At 31.5% G+C, this 23,807-nt stretch overlaps 1 pseudogene; it reads right to left on the bottom strand.

The window, feature by feature from the left end:
• Nucleotides 1–11,733: 11,733 nt before the first annotated feature.
• Nucleotides 11,734–23,807, bottom strand: part of LOC133193220 (receptor-type tyrosine-protein phosphatase epsilon-like) — a 46,644-nt pseudogene continuing 34,570 nt past the window's right edge.

Raw genomic sequence — 23,807 nt, 5'->3', positions numbered from 1 at the left:
ACATAGGCATTACAGAAAACTGACCCATAACGTTTCTGCAGATGTATTATTTATAGAACTAGTGCTACACAACATTCCTGATAAGCAACCAAGAATAATTTAAAAGAAAAAAAAATCATGACTCTAAAACGCCACGTGTACGTAATTTATCTTAAAAAAGGTTCATTTAATACAAAAGATCTAGATTTTTTGGCCACGTAATCGGATGTTCTGGGGATATTTTTTTCTGTTTGCTTTTCGCCTGTGTGAAATCTTTTTGTCCTTGATCATAACTTTTGAATGATTGGCGTAAGGGCTGTTCTATTTCTCGTGCATTTATTGTAACCTTTGTCATAACTTTTGAACATTTTATGCTGGCTTTTTATATTTCACAAGTGTATTCAATGTGACAATACCTTTCTTTGAGTAGCAACATTTTTTGACCTCGAAAACCTTAAATTGATTGACCTTTCACTAATTAATTCATACTGCAGCTAGAACATAACCTCTTTCAGAAATGTAAAAAAGTTGACTATTTTGTCTTTAATCTACATCTAGTTACAAAAAGACACAGACAGTCTTTCCTCGTGGTTTATTACAAATTTCACACGGAAGGCCTATTACTTAAGATCATGTAAAGTTCCTGACTTAAATCTATCAGAATATTTGACAGTCCATATTTGAACACATTAGAAGAGGGATGAAATATATATATATATATATATATATATATATATATATATATATATATATATATATATATATATATATATATATATATATATATATATATATATATATATATATATTTGAAATTCTCAAGAAAAACAATTTTTGTTTAAAACAAGGTTGTTTTTATCATATTTTTTTTTTTACAGTTTCATTTTCTCAAGAACCGTTGGGGCATTTTAAAATACCTCAAAGTATCCTTGGGTAAAGGGGAGTTAAATTTGTTAAGTTTGTTGAAATGAAGGGTCAAACCCCATTTCAAGGGGAGAGCAAGAAAGGATACAAATTAGTGAAAATTCAATTTAATTGAAAATTTAATGGCACATTTCAAAAATCTTCTCAAGATATACTTTTCCAGAAAAGTTTTAAATTATGTGAAACTTCATTAAATACATGTATTTTGATCCACACTTGTCCAATTCATGACCTCCAGTGGTAGGGTGGAGCAATAATAGGGGAATAGATTTTTACATGGGAATGTACATATATAGGGAACAAATCTTCAAAAATCTCCTTCTCAAGAACCATTGGACATTAAAAATTGAAACTTATGTGAAAGTTCATTACAAAGTGTAGAATTAAATTTATTCTTTCAAAACTCTTCTCCTCCTACAGTTTTGACCCGATTTCATTAAAACTTGGTAGACAAGTGGACTATACTAAGATACATAATACTCTATATCCGTATTTGATATCAATGAACAGTGTTGCCATGGATACTAACAAAAAATAATTGTTTGAAATTAATTAAATCTCCTACTCCTCCTTCAGTTTTTATTCAGTTTTAATAAGACTTGGTCACAATTATTCTTTAATAACGTACATAATTGTACCCAATTGTACGTTAACGCCTCCAAAATCTACCCAATTTAAGACCAAAAGTATACCGCCTGTCAATCATTAAGAAAACAATAGCTTCCGATTTGATTGACAGGCCAGCTACCTGTGCTAAATGATAATCTGACTTTGCATGTTTTGAAAACAATAGCATGGTCACTGGTCGTAATGAAAATGGTGAAGATTACGAACAACAATCGATCTAAAAAAAATATATACAAACAACAGAAATCTGTAACCAGGGTGTAAAAATAAAAAAAAAAAAAACTTCAGAAATTGCAAAGGGGAATATTTTGGACTCCACTGTTGGCCGAAAATAAATAATATTCCGATCCTGGTAAATGTCAACGCGATAAATGGAATCTTATTATTTCAGTATTTACACTATTTAATGATGATTTCTTTCACTGACGATTGAAAAATATGTACATGACTGCTTTGTAGTTGTTACTCGAGATTTTTTTTTCAATAATATTTTTAAAATGATACTTCTATATAAATTATTTTCTTTCAAAAGATATCGATGGAAACATGAAAGCAACCAATTTTGTTTAACGGCGCTTAAATTATTTACAGTAGTTAAATTCAAAATTAGGAAAGAAACGCGTAATATTGACCCTGATTAACGGAGACAGACATCCTGTGTAATGCAACGTGTAAATGGATTTTTGACATCTTGAGTATTTGGACTTTCCTAGTAAATAGCACCAGTACTACTAAGACTACTAAGACCAATCCCTCTCCTCAGGTAACCATACACTAAAAAAATGGGTCTTTAAGAGTTTATTAGTTTTGATTTCGATGAACAATGTTGCTATTCTTACTAAAAAATATACATAATTTTATTCATCTTTTTTTTTTTATTTCAAAGAACAGTATTGCTGTGGTAAATTAAAATGAGAAGGCGAAGAAAACAAAGAGTAGTCGATCAACTTGATTTTTTTCTCTCGAACGACCCTCTCGGTGTAGAAGTACAATATACTAAAGATAGATAATTCTTTACAAGAGTTTTTGATTTTGACAAAGAGTAATCCCTCCAATCAATTTCCAAAAGATGATAAGGCTGCTTGTTAAATTGTAAGAGGAGTTCTGGGAACTAGGCTTTTGTAGAAAAAACGTCATTTTTTTTTTACCCCTGTTTTGCCTCCAGCTAGAAAATGAAAATTCCAAATCTTTATTGCACATTTATAGAACACAACCTATCATATTCCAAAAGATTAATTGAATTTTGCTTAAAATGTAGGAGTAGTTAATTTGATATAGAAGAAAGTGTGACAGACGGACGGACGTATCAAGGTAACAAAATATACCCGAATTTTCTTTAGAAAGTGCGAGTATACAAATCCCATCTTGCAAACAGTAGGAGGAGTTATCCGGACAAATGAAGTGCCCTATATGCAACATTTTGTTAAAATTGACTTACTTCAACAGTTAGTATTTTTCTCATAAATTATCAAAAACCAAAATCCAAGCAGTATGCAAATCTTTGACAGACGTACAATTGATCATCACAACATATTAAACGTTCCATTCTTGATAAATTTAGGAGAAGTTATCAAGACAAAAGAGGTACCGTTTTGGCAACCGCCCGCCCGCCATTTTTCACCATTTCAATAACCGATTTTTTTTTCTTTCACAAATTTCCCCGAAACCAATGCGCGCGAGAGACGTTAACACATGAAATTAATTTTGGACAATCTAGCAAAATTATAGGAAAGGATAACCTCGAAAATGATCGATAGTTATCTTGTTTAAAAAGGAGCATTTGTCTTCATTTAAAGCTATATAAGGTTATTTTTTTATAAATTCAGATAACTAAAATTTAAAAGATCTTTCTATTTGTTTCACTACTTAAAATAAAGAAACTATTTTTTCAGTTAATTACATAATTGAAATCAATGGCGTTTCAAAGTTATTATAAACAATAACAAATCTATTTACCGACTCTACAGAAACAAGAGATTTAAATAACTCCGCCTTAATTTGATTGCGTAAAACTACTGTAGATTCCATATTTTTCGCGAGTATTGATTATCGCAAAATGGCTCTTTAACGTCAAATCGCGAGAACAATAATTCGCGAGTGGGTGGTTGATCAAGAGATTTTACATGGATTAAATCACCATAGAAATAAAAGAGAATAATTTTATTTCGAGAGTGGTACTTCTCGCGTAATTACGCGATAATTAATTTCTCGCGTATATTTAGGAATCTACAGTATATTTAGACAACCAACAATAATGGCAAGCAATGAGAAGGAGGGATAGACCAGCGAACACAAGCATTTTAACAGATTCGGAGAGAAAAGTTAGGAAGAGATATGCAAATATGGAGAGAGGTAAAGAAAACAAATGTTATATTAACAATACCATGTTCATTTCTACCTCTTCTTCCATATGGTTTTAGTGCTTTATTTTCCCGCAGCCATGCGAGTAACGTTTCTTATTAATATTCGACACAATTAATTCTAATATAAAACTTAGCTTATCCGACTTCAAAATTGGTGAAAATTTTAATTTGAACATACAAAACAAATGTATATCTTCACTAAACTTTGTATTATTATTTTTTAGCTCAGATACGCCATATATAGCTTTAAGAATTTTCATATTCAATCACGAAAACTTTGCACAGGTATGTGGCGTAAGAGTACATTTGACACATTCCTCAGTCCAAATTATCCCTCAAGGTACATGTTTGTCGCCCGCATGGCGCACTGGTTAGAGCGTCTGCTCCATAGTCACGGAGTAAGGAGTTGATCCTTACGTCGCGGGTTCGAATCCCACTGCGGGACGTGGAGGCCGGTCCTTGGGATGAGACCGAGGTCCCGTGTCACAGTAGGTGCTGGCACGGAAAAGAACCCTCACTGCTCAATGGCCTTGAGTGCCGAGTATAGGTCAAAATTTGTAGCTCACCACCGGCTAGTGGTGGCGTGTCCATGAGTGAAAAATTCTCGAGAGGGACGTTAAACAACAAACAATCAATCAATACATGCATGTAAAACATAAAAGTTATTACTGTATGACGAGCATCAATTGGCATGAAATGAATATACAAAGAAGACAAAATTGAATTGACATACATACCAAACCCAAATGTCCCTATAAATCTGAATGACAAAATCAATACCTTCAGCATTAATAGTGTAAAGAAATTTGTACTGCCTATAGCCATTGCGGTACAGTTATACGTCCAGGAAGTCATATATTAAGGTATGGCTGGTCTTTTTCACAATATTGTAAATACAGTCAGTTTTAAAAGAAAGAGCAATTCGAATAAGCTCTTTCACCACATCCAAAATAGAACATAAGGAAAGTGTCTAGCCTATTTGTATAACACTTGCAAATATCTGTATATTTTGTATTCATAATTATCCGATAAGACTAGGCTCTCGGTTTCGAAAACTTAATCAAGAAGAATGAAATCAAAGGCGGCAGGTGAAGGACACATGCTTTCCCCCCAAAATACCTTAAGTTTTGTGGGGGTTTTCTTTTGTTAAACTTAATTTTTCATTAATCTCATTTGTAAATTTACCTTTTTTATCGCCACCTTTAATTTTTGGCCCAAATTAAAAAAAAAAAATTGAGAAAAGGGCAGGCCAACCACCTGAGATTGCTTGATATTGAAGATTAAGATTGCTACAGCACTTTGTAACTAGTGAATATAAATCTACGCATATATATATTTTTTAATTTTTTGGTGCCAACTATGGGTGTGGCATAATAACCACATGCCATTCCGTTGAATAAAATATAGGATCTCCCTTGACCCGGGATTTGATATAATTTTTATTAAACGAGTCATGTGGTTTTTTTTTTTTTTAGAAAAAAAACGAGTTGGATAAAACTCACATCTAACCACAATCAATCAGGAATTCATTTTATCAGATGTTGTACATAGCTATCACATGAAAATTTATATGTTTCCACTTATTTGACTTCATCACTTTCACACAAAAACTCTTTCTTCTCATTATTATGCATGAAGTACATTGTGAGTGACGAACTCCATAAAGTAGTAGGACACGATATTATAAAGATTCAACATTAGGTGCATGATAAAGTGAAAATAAAAGCCTCTTTATCACCCCATTGTATTTCTAATTTCGAAACCATCACTGTTTCTATGGCTTCTTAAATCATTGAGGAATTTTATTGTTTTATAGGCCCTCCGGCAATACTAAGCTTATCGGTAACACTAGTGCATATTTCAAAATAGTGGTATTTTCGTTGGTAAATGACAGATACAAAGTAATTTCTATAAAGGTTCTAACGTTGTCAGCAGATTATCATTATGTCAAATGTTGATTGACGTTTTTCATACTAATTGTCACACTGGATTTTTCCTTTTGCCCGACCATGACAAGAAGCAATTGCGGTTGTGACCAGTGGGAAGGGGATGCTAATTCCTCCATGGCACCTGATCCCATTTTTAATGTTTTAGAAGTCCATGTTTGCTCTGCTTCAAATTTGCATTGTTTCATTGAACTTCTTAAAATGATTACTCTTCGTTATCTTCATATTTCATATGTCGTCACGATAGCTCAGTTGATAGAGCACTCGCTCCGTGATCGGAGGGTGGAAGGTCATGTGTTCGAATCACGGTGGCGACTGATCTAAGTCGGAAAAAAGGAAGCAATTGTTTCTTCGCCAAGTGCTCGGCACTTTGAAATAAAAGTTTCGGATGAGACCTTAAGAACGAGACCGACCTGTATCTAAATTTTTCAGTTTAATATTAGAAGTTAAAATGGTTAAAACGCCATTCGGAGTTTGTCTTACATCTGTTTTATAAGACTCACAGCTAGAAAGGAACGCTAATGGTGGTTGACAGAATCCGTGAGCGGCATCGTCAGGGAACTCAAAGAGAAGTTTTAAAGTGAGCAATAAGACATTCATAGTCTCTACATGGTCTTATTTTAGTACAGCCTGAGTGTTGAACGGGCGAAATAAAAAAGTGTGCACAGTGTCACAGAAGACGTTTGCACGATAAAGAACTTTCATTGCTCAATGGCACAGAGTGCCGAGTAAAGGTCTAATTTAAAGCCCTTCACCGGTAGAGTTGTATATGATGACGTCTCTATATGAGTGAAAAATTCCTACAACATAAAGATAAACAACATAAAATCAATCAACAATCAAACTGTCCGTGCATCTTGAAGTTTCAATTTAAGACGATGGCAACATAGCTTGCATCAATAAAAACAATAGCCAATTTGGAAGACAAAAGCATGGGATTTCCACCCTTCTAGCCATTTCAATATAGAGTATAACTTTGTTTATGCATCCTATTTTTAATTAAAAATGACAGGTCGAATTTTGTGTTCATATTGTTTTATTTTCTGTAATAGGGGTACGAAAAAATCCCACCATGGTACATATAACTCAGACTAATTTCAAGTTTAACGATATTTCAGTATATATCTTTGTAAAATTGAAAGATGATATTCGATATGGCGGAAATATATGAATTAGACAACCGGACCTATTTCTCCATAATTATGTCATTGTGACTTCACAGCTGTTGGTATTAAAATCATATCCTACGACCAATGTAAACAGCATACAACTAATAAGCATGTCATAAAAATTGTAAACACTTGGTGGTATCAATTTTCCAGTTCAATAAAAAATGGGAATATAGTTGTTCTTTAAACCAGGAAATGAAAGTTTTCTTTTATTATAGGCTCAGTGAGGGAGAAGGGGTACACCGACCCAGCAGAAATTGCTAAACGATAAATAACCAATTTTAAGGATGTTAACGTGGACAGATCTATGAGAAAATTAAAAGGAAAGTACAAATGTTTTGCAAATTATCGCTTGATACAAATAGTAATAATGAATAAATTTCGTTTAATAAAAGTAAAGATAACGGATTTGTGATCAATCTAAAAAAAAATAAATACAAACACTTCAAATCTGATCTGAACAGGACAAGATCTGGAAATTCCAGAGGTGGGAGCAGGTGCCTAGGACGTGTAGACATCTTCTGTCTTCCAGTCACACCATTCATGAGCCCTATTTACTGATCAGGAAGAATATTCAGTTGTCAAATGAAGTACATGTATAAAATCAAAAGTCTAATACAGGTAATTGATGTGAAACATGTCAGCTAAAATGCGACCCAATGATAGGTTTTAATGATAACCTTTATAGCGACCATGGGATTTACAAAGTGCTGACTTCAAACAAGACTAGAGATTAGTTGATTTTGTGTTGTTTTACGTCCCGTTCGAAAAATTTTTACTCATATAGAGACGTCACCGTATGCCGGTAAATGACTTCAAATTGTGACCTTTACTCGGCAATCAGTGTTCTTCAGCTGTGAGGGATCTTTATTGTGCCAACACTTGGACTCGCTTTTTAAGGTCTCATCAGAGATACCCGCAACTTTCACTTCAAAGTGCCGAACACTTGGCGAAGGAACAGTTGCTACCTATGTTTTATAGACTTACATTGTAGGTTAGTAGCTGCCAGGTTTTGAAAAAAAGGTTATAGATGGTTTCCTTCAAAGCGATTAAGCAAGAGTTATTTCCCATTGGCCGCCATAATGTAGGGTCAATATGCCCAGATCCTTTCATTATTCCACCAAGTTCAACTTGTTAATCTAAGCACTGAGGTACAGAAAAGACTGTTTTACTCAGGAAAATACTTTTTTGAAGATTCTTTAAATTAGTAATTTTAATATTGTTGTAATATTTTTTTTAAGTTGACCTTCATCTTTTATAGTCAGTAAAACACACACATATGAAACAAATGAGAAAGAATCTGTGTAAAACATTTGTTTTACTTTTTAGTAGAAGAGATAACACAACGAATCACAATTTGAATTGTTGGACTGAAACAAATTTTTTCATCCAATCTGTATTTTTTTCTTTTTAGTAGGAAGAGACAAAAGGTGTTTTCTATGTCATTTATGAAAATGGCTGAAGTAATATTATTCTAACTTTTGGTGATACATGGTGTATGATACATACTTGAGGACAGTTGAACATAAGTCATAATTTGTATAAATAGAATAGGTAAAAGTGTTTGAGAATTATTTTGTTTGAATTTTGACATTTTATTGATTTGAACTATAAGGACATTATTATTCATATTTGCTGTCAAAATGTTTGATCTGCAATAAAATTCTTTCTAACTATCGAAATATTTACATGTATGTATGCTCAACCTGTATAATAGATACCTTGGAAAAAAAAAAAGACTTTTAATGCACACAAATTAACTGTAAAAGTGTAATTTAAACTTTTATCCCTTATTGCGAATTAGTATATAATATCTTTTATCATCAGACTTTCCAATTTTCTGATAATCATGGATGTCGTCCGTTTGGATTGTTTGAATATCGGTTGTTGTGTTATAAATTTGCAATTTGTTGCCTGAAATGATATAACAACCCAATGTATATGTAAATTCAATCAAAATCTTTTCATTTAATGTGATTTAATTAAATTTCAATGAGTTTTGATCATAGATGTATAACCTTTAACGATAAAAAGGTATTTGTGGCTTTCATTCAGAATTTTAATATAAAATAAGCACATTCTTCGGGTAAGTTACAAATAATGGAAGAGCCCTTTAAAAACACGTAGCTACGTACAGTTCAATTTTTTTGTGAATTTTTTTAATGCTTAGTGACGTTGCACTTCCACGTTTGTGACGTCAAAATAAAAACTTAAACCTTTCACATGCACATTTATTTATTACAAAATTAGCTCAAGTGTAACATTTCCTACCAACAGTAGTTTACGGTTATTTAAAGGATATTTTCTTTCTTATGAGGAGAGCCTTTAAAATAATTCATTTTATGAGAAAATAAGATTTTACAGGCACACCTACGGACAATTTACAATTATGGACTGTTTAGAAGGGATATATCACCAATTATCAGGTCTGAATAAGGTTAATTATTAAGATGGAGTAGAAATTGACTTCTTTTGTTCTCCTACCCACTGCTCCGATTCCACATTTTCAAAACATGTCAGCAGATAACTTTGACGTCACCGTTAGAATTTATTGTTTACCGATCCCGCATATAAGATATATAATAATAGATATGAGTTATCTCGCTTACGACAATTAATTTATTTTCATCTAAAGGGAGTTAACACAGTTGTCACTCTCCAGGTTTGCTTGCGCCATTTCATTGTCATCTGAAGAGAGACAACACAGCTGTCAGCCTGCGCATGAAGGAGACTTCACGAATTGTCTCCCCGCATATGACATGCTTTAAACCAATCAGAATGACTATAATTCTGAACGATAATAATAGACTTTGTAATATCAATTTACTTAAATGAAAAAAAAAGAATTATACTATGTCTGAAAAGTAGTATATGCAGTTCACACAGAAGCAATATTTTAACACTATTCCATTTTGAAACAGAATGATAATAATATTCGTGATAACTGGTCACTGCCGCTCAAAAAATATCATTTTAACATTGAAGAAAAATGTTATCTAGCAGCTTCAAGTAGTAATGACACCTACATTCATGTCATAAAAATATAGATTAAACAATATTTTCCCACGGTCTGGCTAATTGTTTACCAAAAATTGCAAATACAGTTATAGATTGTATGCAAAGTTACTCCCCATTGATATTAGATGTTTCTGAGTATTACATAGACAATAATTTCGACGACCCGCCACTGTCTCTTGATTCTAAGAAAAGCTTGACTCTTTACCGTATGATTTTATATTAAAATTCAATTTAAAAGACAGATTAATAAATATGTAAATTGAATAATGATATATGAAACATTTTTAATAAAATAAATCATGAAAATCGCATGAAAAGGAAATATTGATAAAGCAAGGGTGCCCTTTGTCTGATTGTTAAAATATAGTAAAAGAACCAAATTCGTTACGTAAGAATTTTATATACAACACATTTCTTCATTAAAGGACATGCAGTTGGTTCAAAATTAAACTTGGAATGAAACAGAGTGCCTTTTAACCTGTTCTTCGATAAACACATTTGAAAATGACTTTTTTTTTATTGAGTGCATCAAAATTATCGGAAGTTTTAAATCCCTAGAAGTCTAATTCTGCCAAGATAGAATTGAATGTAATTGAAACAGTGGACAAAAAAGTTAGAAAAATTACCTAAACAAAACAAAATTACAGCTTGAAGAAACTGATGTCTAACATCAATATTTAATTCTTTTACTAGTACTCGATTTGGATTTTTTTTAAAGATTGTCCAATCTTATGAACTACCAGTCAAATAACCGGTTCGATAGAGAAGTCTAAATTCCCCCTGGTTTCTTTTTAACGTAATTTCCCCTATCCCTGGAGAAACGTAATTCTTGATAGGTATTTGGATCATCTTTAGGTGATGGAATATTAAGATAGTTCTCTTTATCTTTGAACAACTTTAACTCTTGGTAGGCATGTAATTCATCTTTTATCGATTCAAAAGTTTCTGTGCTGGTAACGTATGTTTGTGATTGTCAAATATGTTAGAATATAAATCTGTATCTGTTTACATTTAGGCATTCCAAAATTAAATACCTGATAGAATGGTACACTTATTATATATGTACAAGAAGATTTAAATACAATGCAGTTTAAGAAATAACTGATTTTTTTTTTTTTAAATAATGATTAAGAGTACACAAAAAGTAAAAATCAGACATTTTGGTTTTTATGATTGTAATAAGTTTATTTTTTAAGATGCATTTCACAGAGTATTGATTTGTTAATAAGCAAGCCATCAGGATAATTTACAAAGAGCCTTGTATCATACAGTGCGAATTCATATTGATCCAGCAACCAGATCAGTAATATTAGCTTTCATTTATTGATCATAACATTCAAGTTTAATAAAGGCAGATTTTTTAATACATAATACATCTAACTTGTAATAAAGTAAAGACAAATGAATACCATTTTTTAAAAAAAATGAACATGTATAATGCAAGAGTCAATGCGTTCTTTATTGCAAAGCAGTTGACTGCATGAGAGGTGTCTGTCAAAAAAGGTTTAAATAAGCTGAATAACTATAACAAAAGTATTCATAAATTTATGAATTACGGTATATAAAGAGATAAATAAATTATGTCCTGGTCAAGAAATGTTATTTATATTTTAAAAAGTAATAAAGTTATAAATTATTATTATTATTATATAATAAATGTTTTGTTACAAATTTAACAACTGAGTTGATCTTCAATTTGTGGACCCATCGAAATTCATTATGATTTCATAATTTTGCATTCAGAACATCGTAGTAATGAACGTGTCATAAAAGAATAATCCATTCCTTTCTTGTGATGAAAACAAGAACAAGATTTTGCTGATTAGAGTTTCACATAGTGTTCTAGCAGTTCGCATAAACGCTGTCATTTTGGATGTATTCTGCAACAGTATCATAACAAAGCTGGTATTCGTCCTGAAAGTAAAATATAACATTAAAAAATAATAAAGATTGAAGTGTTCAGTTTGTTTTATATATCACAAAATTGCAAATGATGAATATAGCTAGCTTAAGTAAGCTAAGATACATGGATATCTTTTTTTAAAGAATACACTATCTCAGGAATTGTAACAATCATCATTGAATTGGTCATCTATATTTGGGAAAAAAATCTAACATCTTACATACAACTGTGTAATCTCCTTGATTTAGTACTACTTTGCTGAAAGCATTTATAATTCAAAAGGACAGAAATACATATGCACATACCAAGGTGGACACAAACTCCGGTCTACGGATCTGAAGTTGTCGTGTGATGGTGAAGATATCCACTTCCTGGTCCATTGAAAGTTGTTCCAGAGCGTTATACACCACACAGAATGCTCCACAACGTGTGGCTCCATCACTTTCAAGATACACCGTTATATAATTAAAGGAGAAGAACTATTTATTTTTGCCATAAACCCTTATTAAATTTAAAGTAATAATGGTAAATATGGAATGTTTTTGTGCATATACTTGTACATATGAACCTACATAATCTACAAATAGTATAAATTGAAAGTATTTTGTTCAAAAAGTAGCCCGCTGCTGAAAAAATGCTTGAGTAAATACTACGGTATTGCATTACCTGGACAAAATTAGAATTTTTCCTTCGTGATTGGCCTTTTCAGATTTTGCTTCTTTAACAACATCCAGCAAAGCTCTTTTGTTCATTGTCTTTTTGCCTTCTTTCCATGTTTTGCATTCTAGTACAATTACCTTTGTGTCACTTATTCCCTGCAATTAAGAAATTGATGAATTAGATAAATGAATACATTACGATAAATAACAATATCACAAAATTTGGTTCCTAGTTTGAAAAATGAATAAGAGGCACAGAAACATTATTGCTTTAGCTAAGTCACTGTTTTCTTCAAATGAACATGTACATATTAAATTTAAATCCTTTCTTGTTCAACTAAATTACATTGAAGCTTTCCGTACAGTTTCATTTATATTGTATGATGGCTTTGTATATAAAATGTCAAAATACAACCTACCATGTGCTGTAGCACGATGCTTCTTGTTGAAAAATTTGCTGAATTTGTTGACGCAGCTAACTTTATGGTTAAGTTTCCACAAGTCTTATGATCGGTTTTTGACGGAACCCATATAGAAGACTGAGAGAAATGCGAAAAATGATCATTTTATTAATAAATCATATATAACCAGTATTTGATATTTTCCTATCTATCAGATTGAATTGAAGCAATCAGTACTATCTTTTTCTTGAATAATAACATCTTACCGAGTTCAAATTCTTCAACGGACACAGAAAAACGACCACATTGACATCAAAATCCTTGATGAGTCTGAGGAAGTCTTCAGTGTAGTCAGGAAGTGGGTACTGAGCGCTGATTAGACTGTCATTTTCTGTAAAGGACTAGAAGACAAATAACACTTTTTTAAAAAAAAAATATCTTTACTTTAAAATTTATATGTGAAACTCATAATCCAAAAATGACTAATGTTAAATTTATTTATGTTGACGTTAGTTAAATCAATACAATTCAATTTTACTGAACGTTTCATGTCGTTTATAAACGTCGTACATATCTAAGGGTATCATGGAAACAAACATTATTAGATATGCATTTGTGTATATCAAATTCTTTTATTGTGTTTGACGATATTTTCATCATGCTCACCTACATTTAAAAGTTATATTTTTATCAATGTTATTAAAGTGTTTTGTTTACTTTCATGAAAAAGTCTAGATATTTCCAAAAAATACGGTTCATATGAATTGGAAATTAAATCAGACCTGAAGTATAACGGCGTTGTAGTAGGTGTTTCTTCCCTTTGAATAAGACAAATGACACAGATATTCGTCAACTGGGAAAAAAAGTGTGAAGAGAGATTTACATTAATCCGTTGTAATTAAATGAATATTTTTTTCCAGAATTATATTTTCGTGGTTAATATTTTTTATTAAGATCAATGAGTACATGTATTTCATTATTTTCTGAAAATTTAATTTAATTTGATAATCAGGTTAAAAAAATTTCGAAATATACGTGGCAAAACGCTGTCTGTATAGTTGGATGATTTATTCATGCGTCCAGTTTCATAATCTTTCTGTTCGTATTCCTTCCGGAGAGACAGTAACTCCTATAAAAGATTGAGATACATCATTAATGAATATTATGTTGAGAAAGAAAATATTGTGGCAATAATTATAATAAAACTTTTGCATTAATAAATTTGACTTGATTAACTTTATCAGTGATTGTAATCATTTCCTCAGTTTTTAGCACTTCAGTAGATAATGTAATGATCAACGACTTTTTGTAAACTGCAGAACAGTTGAGTAGAGGAAAGAAAAAAGTAATTCCGAGTCTGATTTAGTTAAGATTTTGATTTTTTTTTCTTGTGTTACGGTGTGTTTGTGTTTTCCTACGTACATTTAAATATCGGAGCTTTATAGAGTTTTCTATCAAAATGCAAATAAATTGAACAGTTTGGAAAAAAAGGAAAGGAAAAAAGTCGAATAAAATAAAAGCAAGAAAGTACTTTTTTCTAAAAATGCCTTTTATTACTTATTTTTATATAAATGTAGGCTTTTTGAAAATGAAAATTAAATGATGTGTTTTTTTTGTTTTGAAGGGGGTCGTGTAAATAACCTGGAACTCTGACGACAAAGAAGATTTAGCCGCTGCTTCTCCATCGTTGGTATAAGAAGACTGTTCTTGTAGTTCTCGTAAAAATGACTCTGTTGTCAAACATCGTGATTTTCCATTGAACGATTCACAAAGGGCGAGGTAGACAGCTTAATATTGATCCTGAAAATTAACAAAATCAGGAATTAAGTGAAAACACGGAGGTCTTAATATTTCACAAAGAGAAAACTGCGAATTTTACATTTACTCTTTCTTCATTCAAAATGCACCTGTTGTGGCTGGCTATTTATTTGAATTTAGAAAATGCATGATTAGAAATGTTTCAAAAATGTGGAAAGTAATTAGCAAAGCATTCTTATTCGTGGTTGTTTTTGTATTCCTACAGCACATTTGAATAATTTTGTAATCATTTTATTTCTGATAAATACTTACATACGCCCACTAATTGTGTATGTCTACACTGTATATTGTCTGTGAGAAAGATGTCTTACAACATACGAGATAATTACAATATATAAAGTGCACAGAAATACATCAGGTTTGGGAAAAAACTAGCAAAAATTACAAGGTACATGTAAACGAGGACTTTGATTTGCCAAACCATTGCGGAAAGTATTCCTGTTAAATAATCAGAAAGAGTTAGCCTTCAATGCAGTATATTTTTCACACATCTTTATTTCCTTTTCTGATTTTCTTTACAATTCATTTGATAGATATACAAGTTTGTACATTGACATTATAAGGAAGGTATGTCAACATTTGTTTTTGTTGTATTTGAGTGTTTCTTCCCATGGATATCATTTGCTATAAATTTTCCTTACCGAAAATTTCAAATTCATACAATTAAGAAAATCACATCGCTTTGTTTGACGAGTTAAAGGATTGGACAATTAAAAATGTTTTTATGTTTGTTTTCTTTAGTTAAGGAAGAGTTTAAAAGGAAATTTACACTCGAGGAAATTATTTTAAGTGGAGCAGCTACGTGACTTGATAAAGATCTCCATGCAGATAATTCAATACAGGAAATATTATGTCAATAAAGTAACCTTTTTTCTGTATTTGCTATCTGAAGTTAAATGCTTTTTGAGTACAATGAACACAGAAGGTTTTGTACCTTGATATATCATTCTATATATTGTTTCTTCCAATTCTATAGAGTAAAATTTACAGCACATTGCAATAAGTGAATAATAAAGCTATTTTGTTCAAAAACAAAGCTAAAGGGCGTTTTAAATCAGCCTTAGAAATAGATTATAGATAAAGTAAATACTTAAAATGGATACATTTCACAAACATCCTCTGAACTGTACAACCAATATTTACATTTTTGTAATGGGGATTCCTGGAGATTATCTTAAATTTGTTTTGTTGGGTGTTCAAAAGACCTTTATATTCGAAAATATGACTAAAACAAACGAGTGTAATTTAAAAAAAAAAAAAAAAAAGAGACAGGGATCCATTTAAAAGGTTCGAGCTAAAGAAGGGAAAAAGATTATTGAGAATAAGAACAATGAGAACTGATATCTTGTATCAATGAAATAAGAGATGTTCGTTTCTATCACATTATAAATTTCTTCAAGAATTTCTTTTCTGTACTGTCTTCTGACTTGTACAGCGTGTAGGGAAATGTAGAGCAAAATGTCTGAATAGTATTGATTTTACATCAAACGATGAGAAATGTATGCATACCGCTAGAACTGACTACAAACGCTGGATTTATTGATGGATATCATCTACAATGCCTCTTAAAAATTAAAGAAAGACCAGAAATAAGTAGTTCTCCTAAACACACTCACATCGCCTTGTATCATGTTCATTCTGTCTTTTCTCATTGTCCTGACGTACATCGGTACATTAACTTTACCATTTCTCTCCCCTTCTCGGTAGAGGGCGTCTAATGCAATGTACGTTCCGGTTCTGCCAATTCCTGCGCTGTAAATATTACAAGCGAGACAAAACTAACATGAAGTTCATAAAATATCAATGCTAAAGGATTTTAAAAGAGAAAAAATATTTGGCAGTTCATCTATAGTCAGTTCTAGAAATATCGTCATTTGATTTATTGCCAAACTTCTTTTTCAGAAACGTTTTTTTCTGCTATATAAAATCCTTCCTATACATGTAATGCCAAAACTGGATAAGGTCATCCCTAGCCCTAGTCTTTTTTTTTTTTACTAAAATACTTTCATTTTTAAAATGGAAGTTATCTCGTGAATTTGGTCTGTGAGACGGCTAATTGTCGGTGTCGATCTCATTTGTAAAGCTAGTCAAAATGATTTAAAACTGGCTGATGGTATTATTTGTATTCAATACGAAGAAGTTGATTTTATTCATTTATAGTTTCACCACGAAAAAAGTTCATGTTTATCGAAAATTGACTGTTATTTATGCACTGAAATATTTGTTCATTCAGTTCTTTCTCACTGAAATAATTGACATATAGGAATACAAATCATACTACAGATTCTAGTTATACGTATACATTAACAGCAGACACCGGATGAACATACACCATTCCGTCAACAGAAGGTCACTGAATGACAATTCTCTGCCATTCAGTCAACTTTCTGTGGACTCTCAGTGATCTTTCAGTTGACTGAAAGGCAGAATTTTATCCTGTGAGATTGTATCTAATTGACTCATCTGAAAACGTCTTTCTCTAATCTGTACATAATTTATTCGGGTTTAACATTTCATACAAATACATTGTAACAGAGGATGACTGCACTTAAGGACATACTAAATTTGTAACAAAATAGAATTTCAAAACGAATATTTTTCTTTTAATTCCAGGAATGGTCAACATTTTAAGGCCCTCTTCACGTATTTACATTAATTAAATTCTTGTATGCATGAAGTTTGAATCTGGTTTAGATGGCGGCGTTATTCTTATTTCTTGAATTTGAATACATAACTACATGTATAAACTTGTGTGAAGAAGAACAAACAAGCATGCGGTCATGGTTGAAAAGAGAGAAAAATCTGTTTTTCTTACGTTTTCTGTGTCTTTATTGTACACAAGTATTGCTTCCTATTGGATATTAAAAATCACCACGTTTTCTTGCCTCACTTACTGATTACTTATTTCCGTCACGTGACGTATAACGTGTTCTTTTATTACTGAACATTGAGCATACATATGCAAAGCAGCAGGGCATTTAAAATGACGAAATATTCTATCATAGCCTATATTATTTTAACATCCAAATTCTCTTTGAAACTGGCAAGAATCTTTAGCAAAAAAAATTCAGAAATGAAATTAGGAAAGATATTTAATAAGCAAAGGCATCTGAAAAAGAACCCAAAGTATTCTAGGTACACTGCGTTCAACAAATTAAAGAAAAAAAAATACTAGTAGGGATATCGGTCTTTTAAAATCAAAATGTTCAATATTTGTTTATTTCTTGCTAAATGGTTTACAAGAAAGTTAAACGCTTAATGTGCATTAAGATTTATTTCATTGGAAAAATTCTTAAGAACCCTGATTGTTAAAATTATGAAAACTGAATGACCTCATAATGAGAGAGAGAGAGAGAGAGAGAGGTAATTTTAATACAACCTGCAGTGGACCACTGTGTATTTTCCATGGTATTGTGCTGAAACTCTCATCACGTGACGATGGAACACAACAAGACTGAGTGGGTCAGGGACTCCATGGTCTGGCCATCTCGTGTAGTGAAACATCACTACATCCCTAGTTGTTTTTTCCTATAATTTCATAATGCAAACCTTACATAAGGTGTTATTTGAAGATGCAATAACGAAAATTAGTAACGTTAGATAAATTAGTAACGTTAGATAAGGTTTCATATTAGTAAAAATAAATGTAAAAACGTCCTTTTGTCGTAAAAAAATGATAACTATGTAAATCAAAATATGTTGTAAGTTAATTTGATTTATAAAAATCAAATATTGTTTCCAAAGTTGGAATATTTTTCTTACTTAGGCGATAACGTAAAAAGCATTTGTACCTGACAATTGTTCCATGTGCATGTATATAACTGTAAACATATTTCATTTGGCTGTGTATTGTATTTAGTGCCTTTGACGTAAAAATAAATAAATCAAGTACATCGCTAAATGTCTTGTATGGATACATTTATATCTAGTACGTTCAGAAAGGGTTAAAAAAATCTATGCTAACTTGTAAAATCATTTTTCGCTTAATATCATGTACTCTGAATACGATATATTAAATTTACAGTATTGAATGAAACGTCATAGATGCAATAATTTTAATTTGTAATAATGCAGACGAAGACTTTTTAGAATATGATAGAAACTGTAGACTCAGAGCAAAGATTGTTCATTTTTTCCTTTTAATTACTTCCTCACTTCCTCCTTAATTACTGAAAGCCGGGATACAAAGCAGATCAAATGAATATATTGTTGGCTATTTATGACCTCGCGTCGTTTCAACGTGGAACAAATCACAAGCCAATTTCTTACTGACACAGCATAAAAAGACTGTTTCAAGTGTATATTAATATAATATTAATATAATATATCAGCACTCACTAAAGGAAAATATTTTTTCAAAGATTTTTTGTTACAAAAATTATGCTTGAATGACAAGTCCTACATGTGTGTGTATAGTTTTGTAAGGTATGCATATTAAGCAGATATCATATTGATACATATTATCTTTAATAAAGACAATGTTTAGTTTTATGCACTTTATGGCAAGGAGTTGTGGATAACCCCACAGTTTTATAATTCAACAAAATACTGCGACACAATTTTTTGTTTGTTATGAGAGCAGCAGCAGCAAAATAGATCAATAAATCAATAAACCCGAAGAAAACAGTAACAAGTAATTCAGAGAATTTGTGTCTCCTCTTAAGGAAAAAACGAGCATGCGCAGAGTATGCGCGGACCCCTCCCCCTGGATTTGCAGAATTATTAAAAGTACATACTGAAGCAAATAAAAAATAATATATGAAATATATGGAGATAACGAACAGTATTCAAGCTCAGAAATCCATTTAACAATACAAAAAAAAATAGGAGCAGAGCAAACACGGACCTCCAAAACATCAGGAGTAAATATATAGAATCGATTGCTTATTCTTTAAATTATGTACAGAAGATTCTTTTCATATAAAATATTCATCACACTGTAATAATGATTTTATGAGAAAGTTTGTACACGCCAGACGTCATAACTTCTTCATTTCATATGTTGAATACTATTATTTAGTAAATCGAAAAAAAAAATATTTCAAAAAAAAATAATAAATAAATAGAATAAAAAAACCGGATCGTCCGGGATTTGAGCTCGGAACTCTCACAAGCTAAGCGAGAATCCTACCCCTAGACCAACGAGGCGCTTGACATTGAAGCAAATTAAATGCAAACAACAGGTCACATATACATGTTTACATTTACGTTCGATAATGTCCAAATTTACACATGGGTCTAATTAAGCCTTTACTAAACAGTTCTAAATGTAATAAGAATACGAGGTCCGCCGACAACCTGTATTATATATAATAAACTCTAAAACTTTGAGCGTGATCGATGCCAACAAATTTCCAATTGGCTTTTGCAAAATAGACCAAAATAAAAAAAAAAAACGTGGCGGAACACTTTGAGAGGGGCAAGTGGGGCAGTAAGAAGCCATAGGGAGTTATGGTATAAAATTTCATTACAAAAGCTCAAAAGCTTCTTGAGATATCGCCCGGAAACAAAAGTGTGCATGAACATGCAGACAAAATGTACGAATTTAATCTTGACCTTTGACCTTTTGACCTTAAAATCAAAAGGGATCTTCCTTAGGCCATAGGGAGATGTGGTATAAAATTTCATTGCAAAAGCTCAAAGGCTTCTTCTCAATATATCGCGCAGAAACGTGTTAAAACAGACAGAATTTATTACCTTGGCCTTTGACCTCAAAATCAATAGGGGGTCCTTTTTAGGCCATAGGAAATCATGTAAAATTTCATTGCAAACATTTGAAGGCTTCTCTGTATATCGCGTAGAAATGAAAGTGTGTTAAAGACAGACAGACAGAAAGACGGACGGACGGGCAGACAGACAGATCGAAATTAATATCCTCCACTTTCAGTGAAAGTAGGAGGAAACAAAGACCATATGCCATATAACATCAAAGGTCTTCTTTTTTTAATTTTAGGCAAATACTGATTTAATTAGTGCGACTAAGTGTTTAACAATAGAATTCGAGTCTGTAAGCCCACACTTGAATTCCGAACGATTACCAAAGCCATAACCCATAGCTTTTTTTTAAAGATATAGAATCAGTCTTAGAACGACCATTTTATAGGGTTTTTTGCATTTCACTGAATAAGACACCAATTCATCATAACTTTTATAAAAATGATTGATTTTACCACTGATAACGTCAATTTTACTTTTTCCTATGGAAAGACTGAAGGAACATTTTCATTATTTGTATGAAAAAGAGGTTATGATTTTAAACATGACTGCCGCAATTATGTGTCCCTTTTTTTCAAATTTTGTTATATTTCTTGTGCAGATTTTTTATTTGAAAATTAGAGAAAGTAAACGATTGTGTATAGTGGTGTACTTGTTTTGATTTTCACATAAAAATCAGTAAACATGTATTAATGAAGGACATTTTTAGGAATATTTTGTGCCTTATGTGACTAAAAAGGACTACATTTTTACATCTCGAAAACTCAGATATGTGTAAATATGTTTCACTAGAATTTCACAAAATTGTTTTTTTGAAGGAAAAGGATAAAAATGATATATATTCGTATCTCAAAATATGTGTATACGCATTTTTTGTATTTCTTCACGAAAAAAAAAATCTTTAAATTCTTAATACTCAAATTAGGAGGTTTCCTTAACACCTAGAGATGGATAGAGACAAACTGAAACCAATAAAAGAAAAATTATTCTCATTTTCTAATGCTTCGTCCTTCTTACACTCATTGGAGCGTTTAACCCTCCATTTTAAGTATTTGTTTGCATACTTTTTTGACCGAATTCTCGTTAAAATTCATTGTCATGCAACAAATATTTAAAAAAAAAAATAGCATCGTATGACAATGTATTTGACCACTGTTTGGATGATAACAGTTGAAACTGAGTAACTTTGAGAAGTTTTCTAAGTTAAATTTCTAAAAAGTTTAAAAAAAAAACTTGAGTAAACACTTATGCCTACATTCTGATACCTGTAGAATATCTGATATAAAAAAGAAACATTCGGTATGACACGATTTTAAAATTCTTACATCATATACACGTTGTGTCTACCAGTTTTCGGATAAATTCTAATCTAAAGCATCAGGGAATACACATTTAAAGGAAATTCGAAGTACTTTGATACCTTCCCTTAATCGGAGAGTATAAAAGAGGTGCGCACGCGTGATTCTCAGCTCGGATTTACATATGCTTATTTGTTATTGGTGAATTTTCGCAATGCATGAGTGTAGTCTTCTTAAAGCAGTTTGCATATGCTGTATATCAAGAATGATGGCCGAGACATTATAACATTAGGTGTGTTGCCAAACTACAAATGGATTCAATCATAAAGGACATTGGAAAAGAAATAAGGTAGGCTTCAACAAAGTATTTGTTTATAGTGGCAATGAAGACTTTCGACTTGATTTTTAACTGAACACACTTGTTTTCTTTTACTAAAAAGTTTACAGGACTGAATCTTAGATATGTTAGATCTTCCTTTATCCTTGCAATAATTCAAAATATCCAAGATGTTGTTTGTCTTTGATTGAACGTGTGATGCAATCAAAAATAAAGTTTACTTGAGAATTTTTATATTTATCATTATGCATCCTCCTTGAATATTTGAGTCTAAAATATTGTATGGTACTGCAAAATAATGGTTATTTTGTTTCTTGTCTTAGGAGAGCAGAGTTTGTTCAATCAAAATCTAGAATTAAAATTCTGGCTACGCTTCGCACCTTGCCTCCTCCCAAACCTACAGTTTTGGTAGACGGAGGTTAAAAAAATTACATATTTACTTGTATCCATTGATTGAGTCTGCTGGCTCTGTGATGTATATAAAATTCAGTCAGATTTTCCCTTCAGTTAACAACACATGTTTATCTTTTAAATATCATTTCTTTTTGTCAGAATAAAAATCAATTCTCAGGAATGTTAAGTGCATTTTGGTGTCGGCCTAATTGTACTTTAAAACTATATAAAAATAACAATAACATGACAATGGTTTATTCTTTGCTTTTATTTACGTATTTCCTACCAAAATTCCATTTTGAAAAGAAATTATAATTGAAATAAATATTCATTGAAGTATTATAAATATGATAATATCTGATTCCTAGGTATAGTTTGTATGATACAACATACTGTTTGGAGGGCCTTCCTTGTCTCTACGTACACTAGGATGATTTTAATATTTCGTCAATAAATCCCTCACAACAAAGATACACAAATCATGCATCATTTTAATAATTATGACTTCAATTTCAATCTCTCTCAATTTGATTGAAAAATTCAACTAGCTGGAAAAAACGGAAGGACTTGCCTTCTTTTTCATTGATTTACAATGAATGTATATTTTGGATTATCACAGATTTTGCAAATGACAGATAAAGATCATCTTTAATCAGGAATAAGTTGTGTAACATTTACTCATTTTCATAATTGTTGAAGTTGGTTTCCATAATTCTGAGATAACACTGACAAAATTAAATTAAAACTTCCTGTCGATTTGTCATGTTAACGTGTGTTAAAAATACATTTAAGAAATATTTTATGATGACACTGTTAATTATGGATCGACTTGCTTATCTATGTGATATAGGTTTGACTTGACTATTTCCTTGCTCTGTAGAATCTGACACAACTGCTTCATATTTAGAAATGTAACTACAGAAGGACATTAATAGCAAACTAATACTTAACCTACCTGTATATGACAAACGGAATGACTTGAAGTATTCTATCGTTAACTTCCGTTCTTTTTTATATTGTAATATACAATTATCCCCTGAAATTGACGTTTATGTATCGCAGTTGAATCAATGCTCAAGAGTATGTTTCTTTGTACCAACATTTTTTTAAAACGAGGCAGGCTACTGTCAAACACGTTAATGATAAAAGTATATCTGAAATCTTGATTAAGGTCAGGATTTTGCAAATTCTACGGTCGATAATATGATATTGTTTCCAATTAAAATCTGTCGAATACTGGCTTACGTTTTTCATAAT

The sequence above is a fragment of the Saccostrea echinata genome, unplaced genomic scaffold (assembly GCF_033153115.1).
Source record: "Saccostrea echinata isolate AGI-Se365-2 ecotype Australia unplaced genomic scaffold, CSIRO_AGI_Sech_v1 ptg000027l, whole genome shotgun sequence".
Lineage (NCBI taxonomy): Eukaryota > Metazoa > Mollusca > Bivalvia > Ostreida > Ostreidae > Saccostrea > Saccostrea echinata.
Note: the sequence above shows the minus strand (reverse complement) of the source record. Positions and strands in the feature narration are given on the sequence as shown.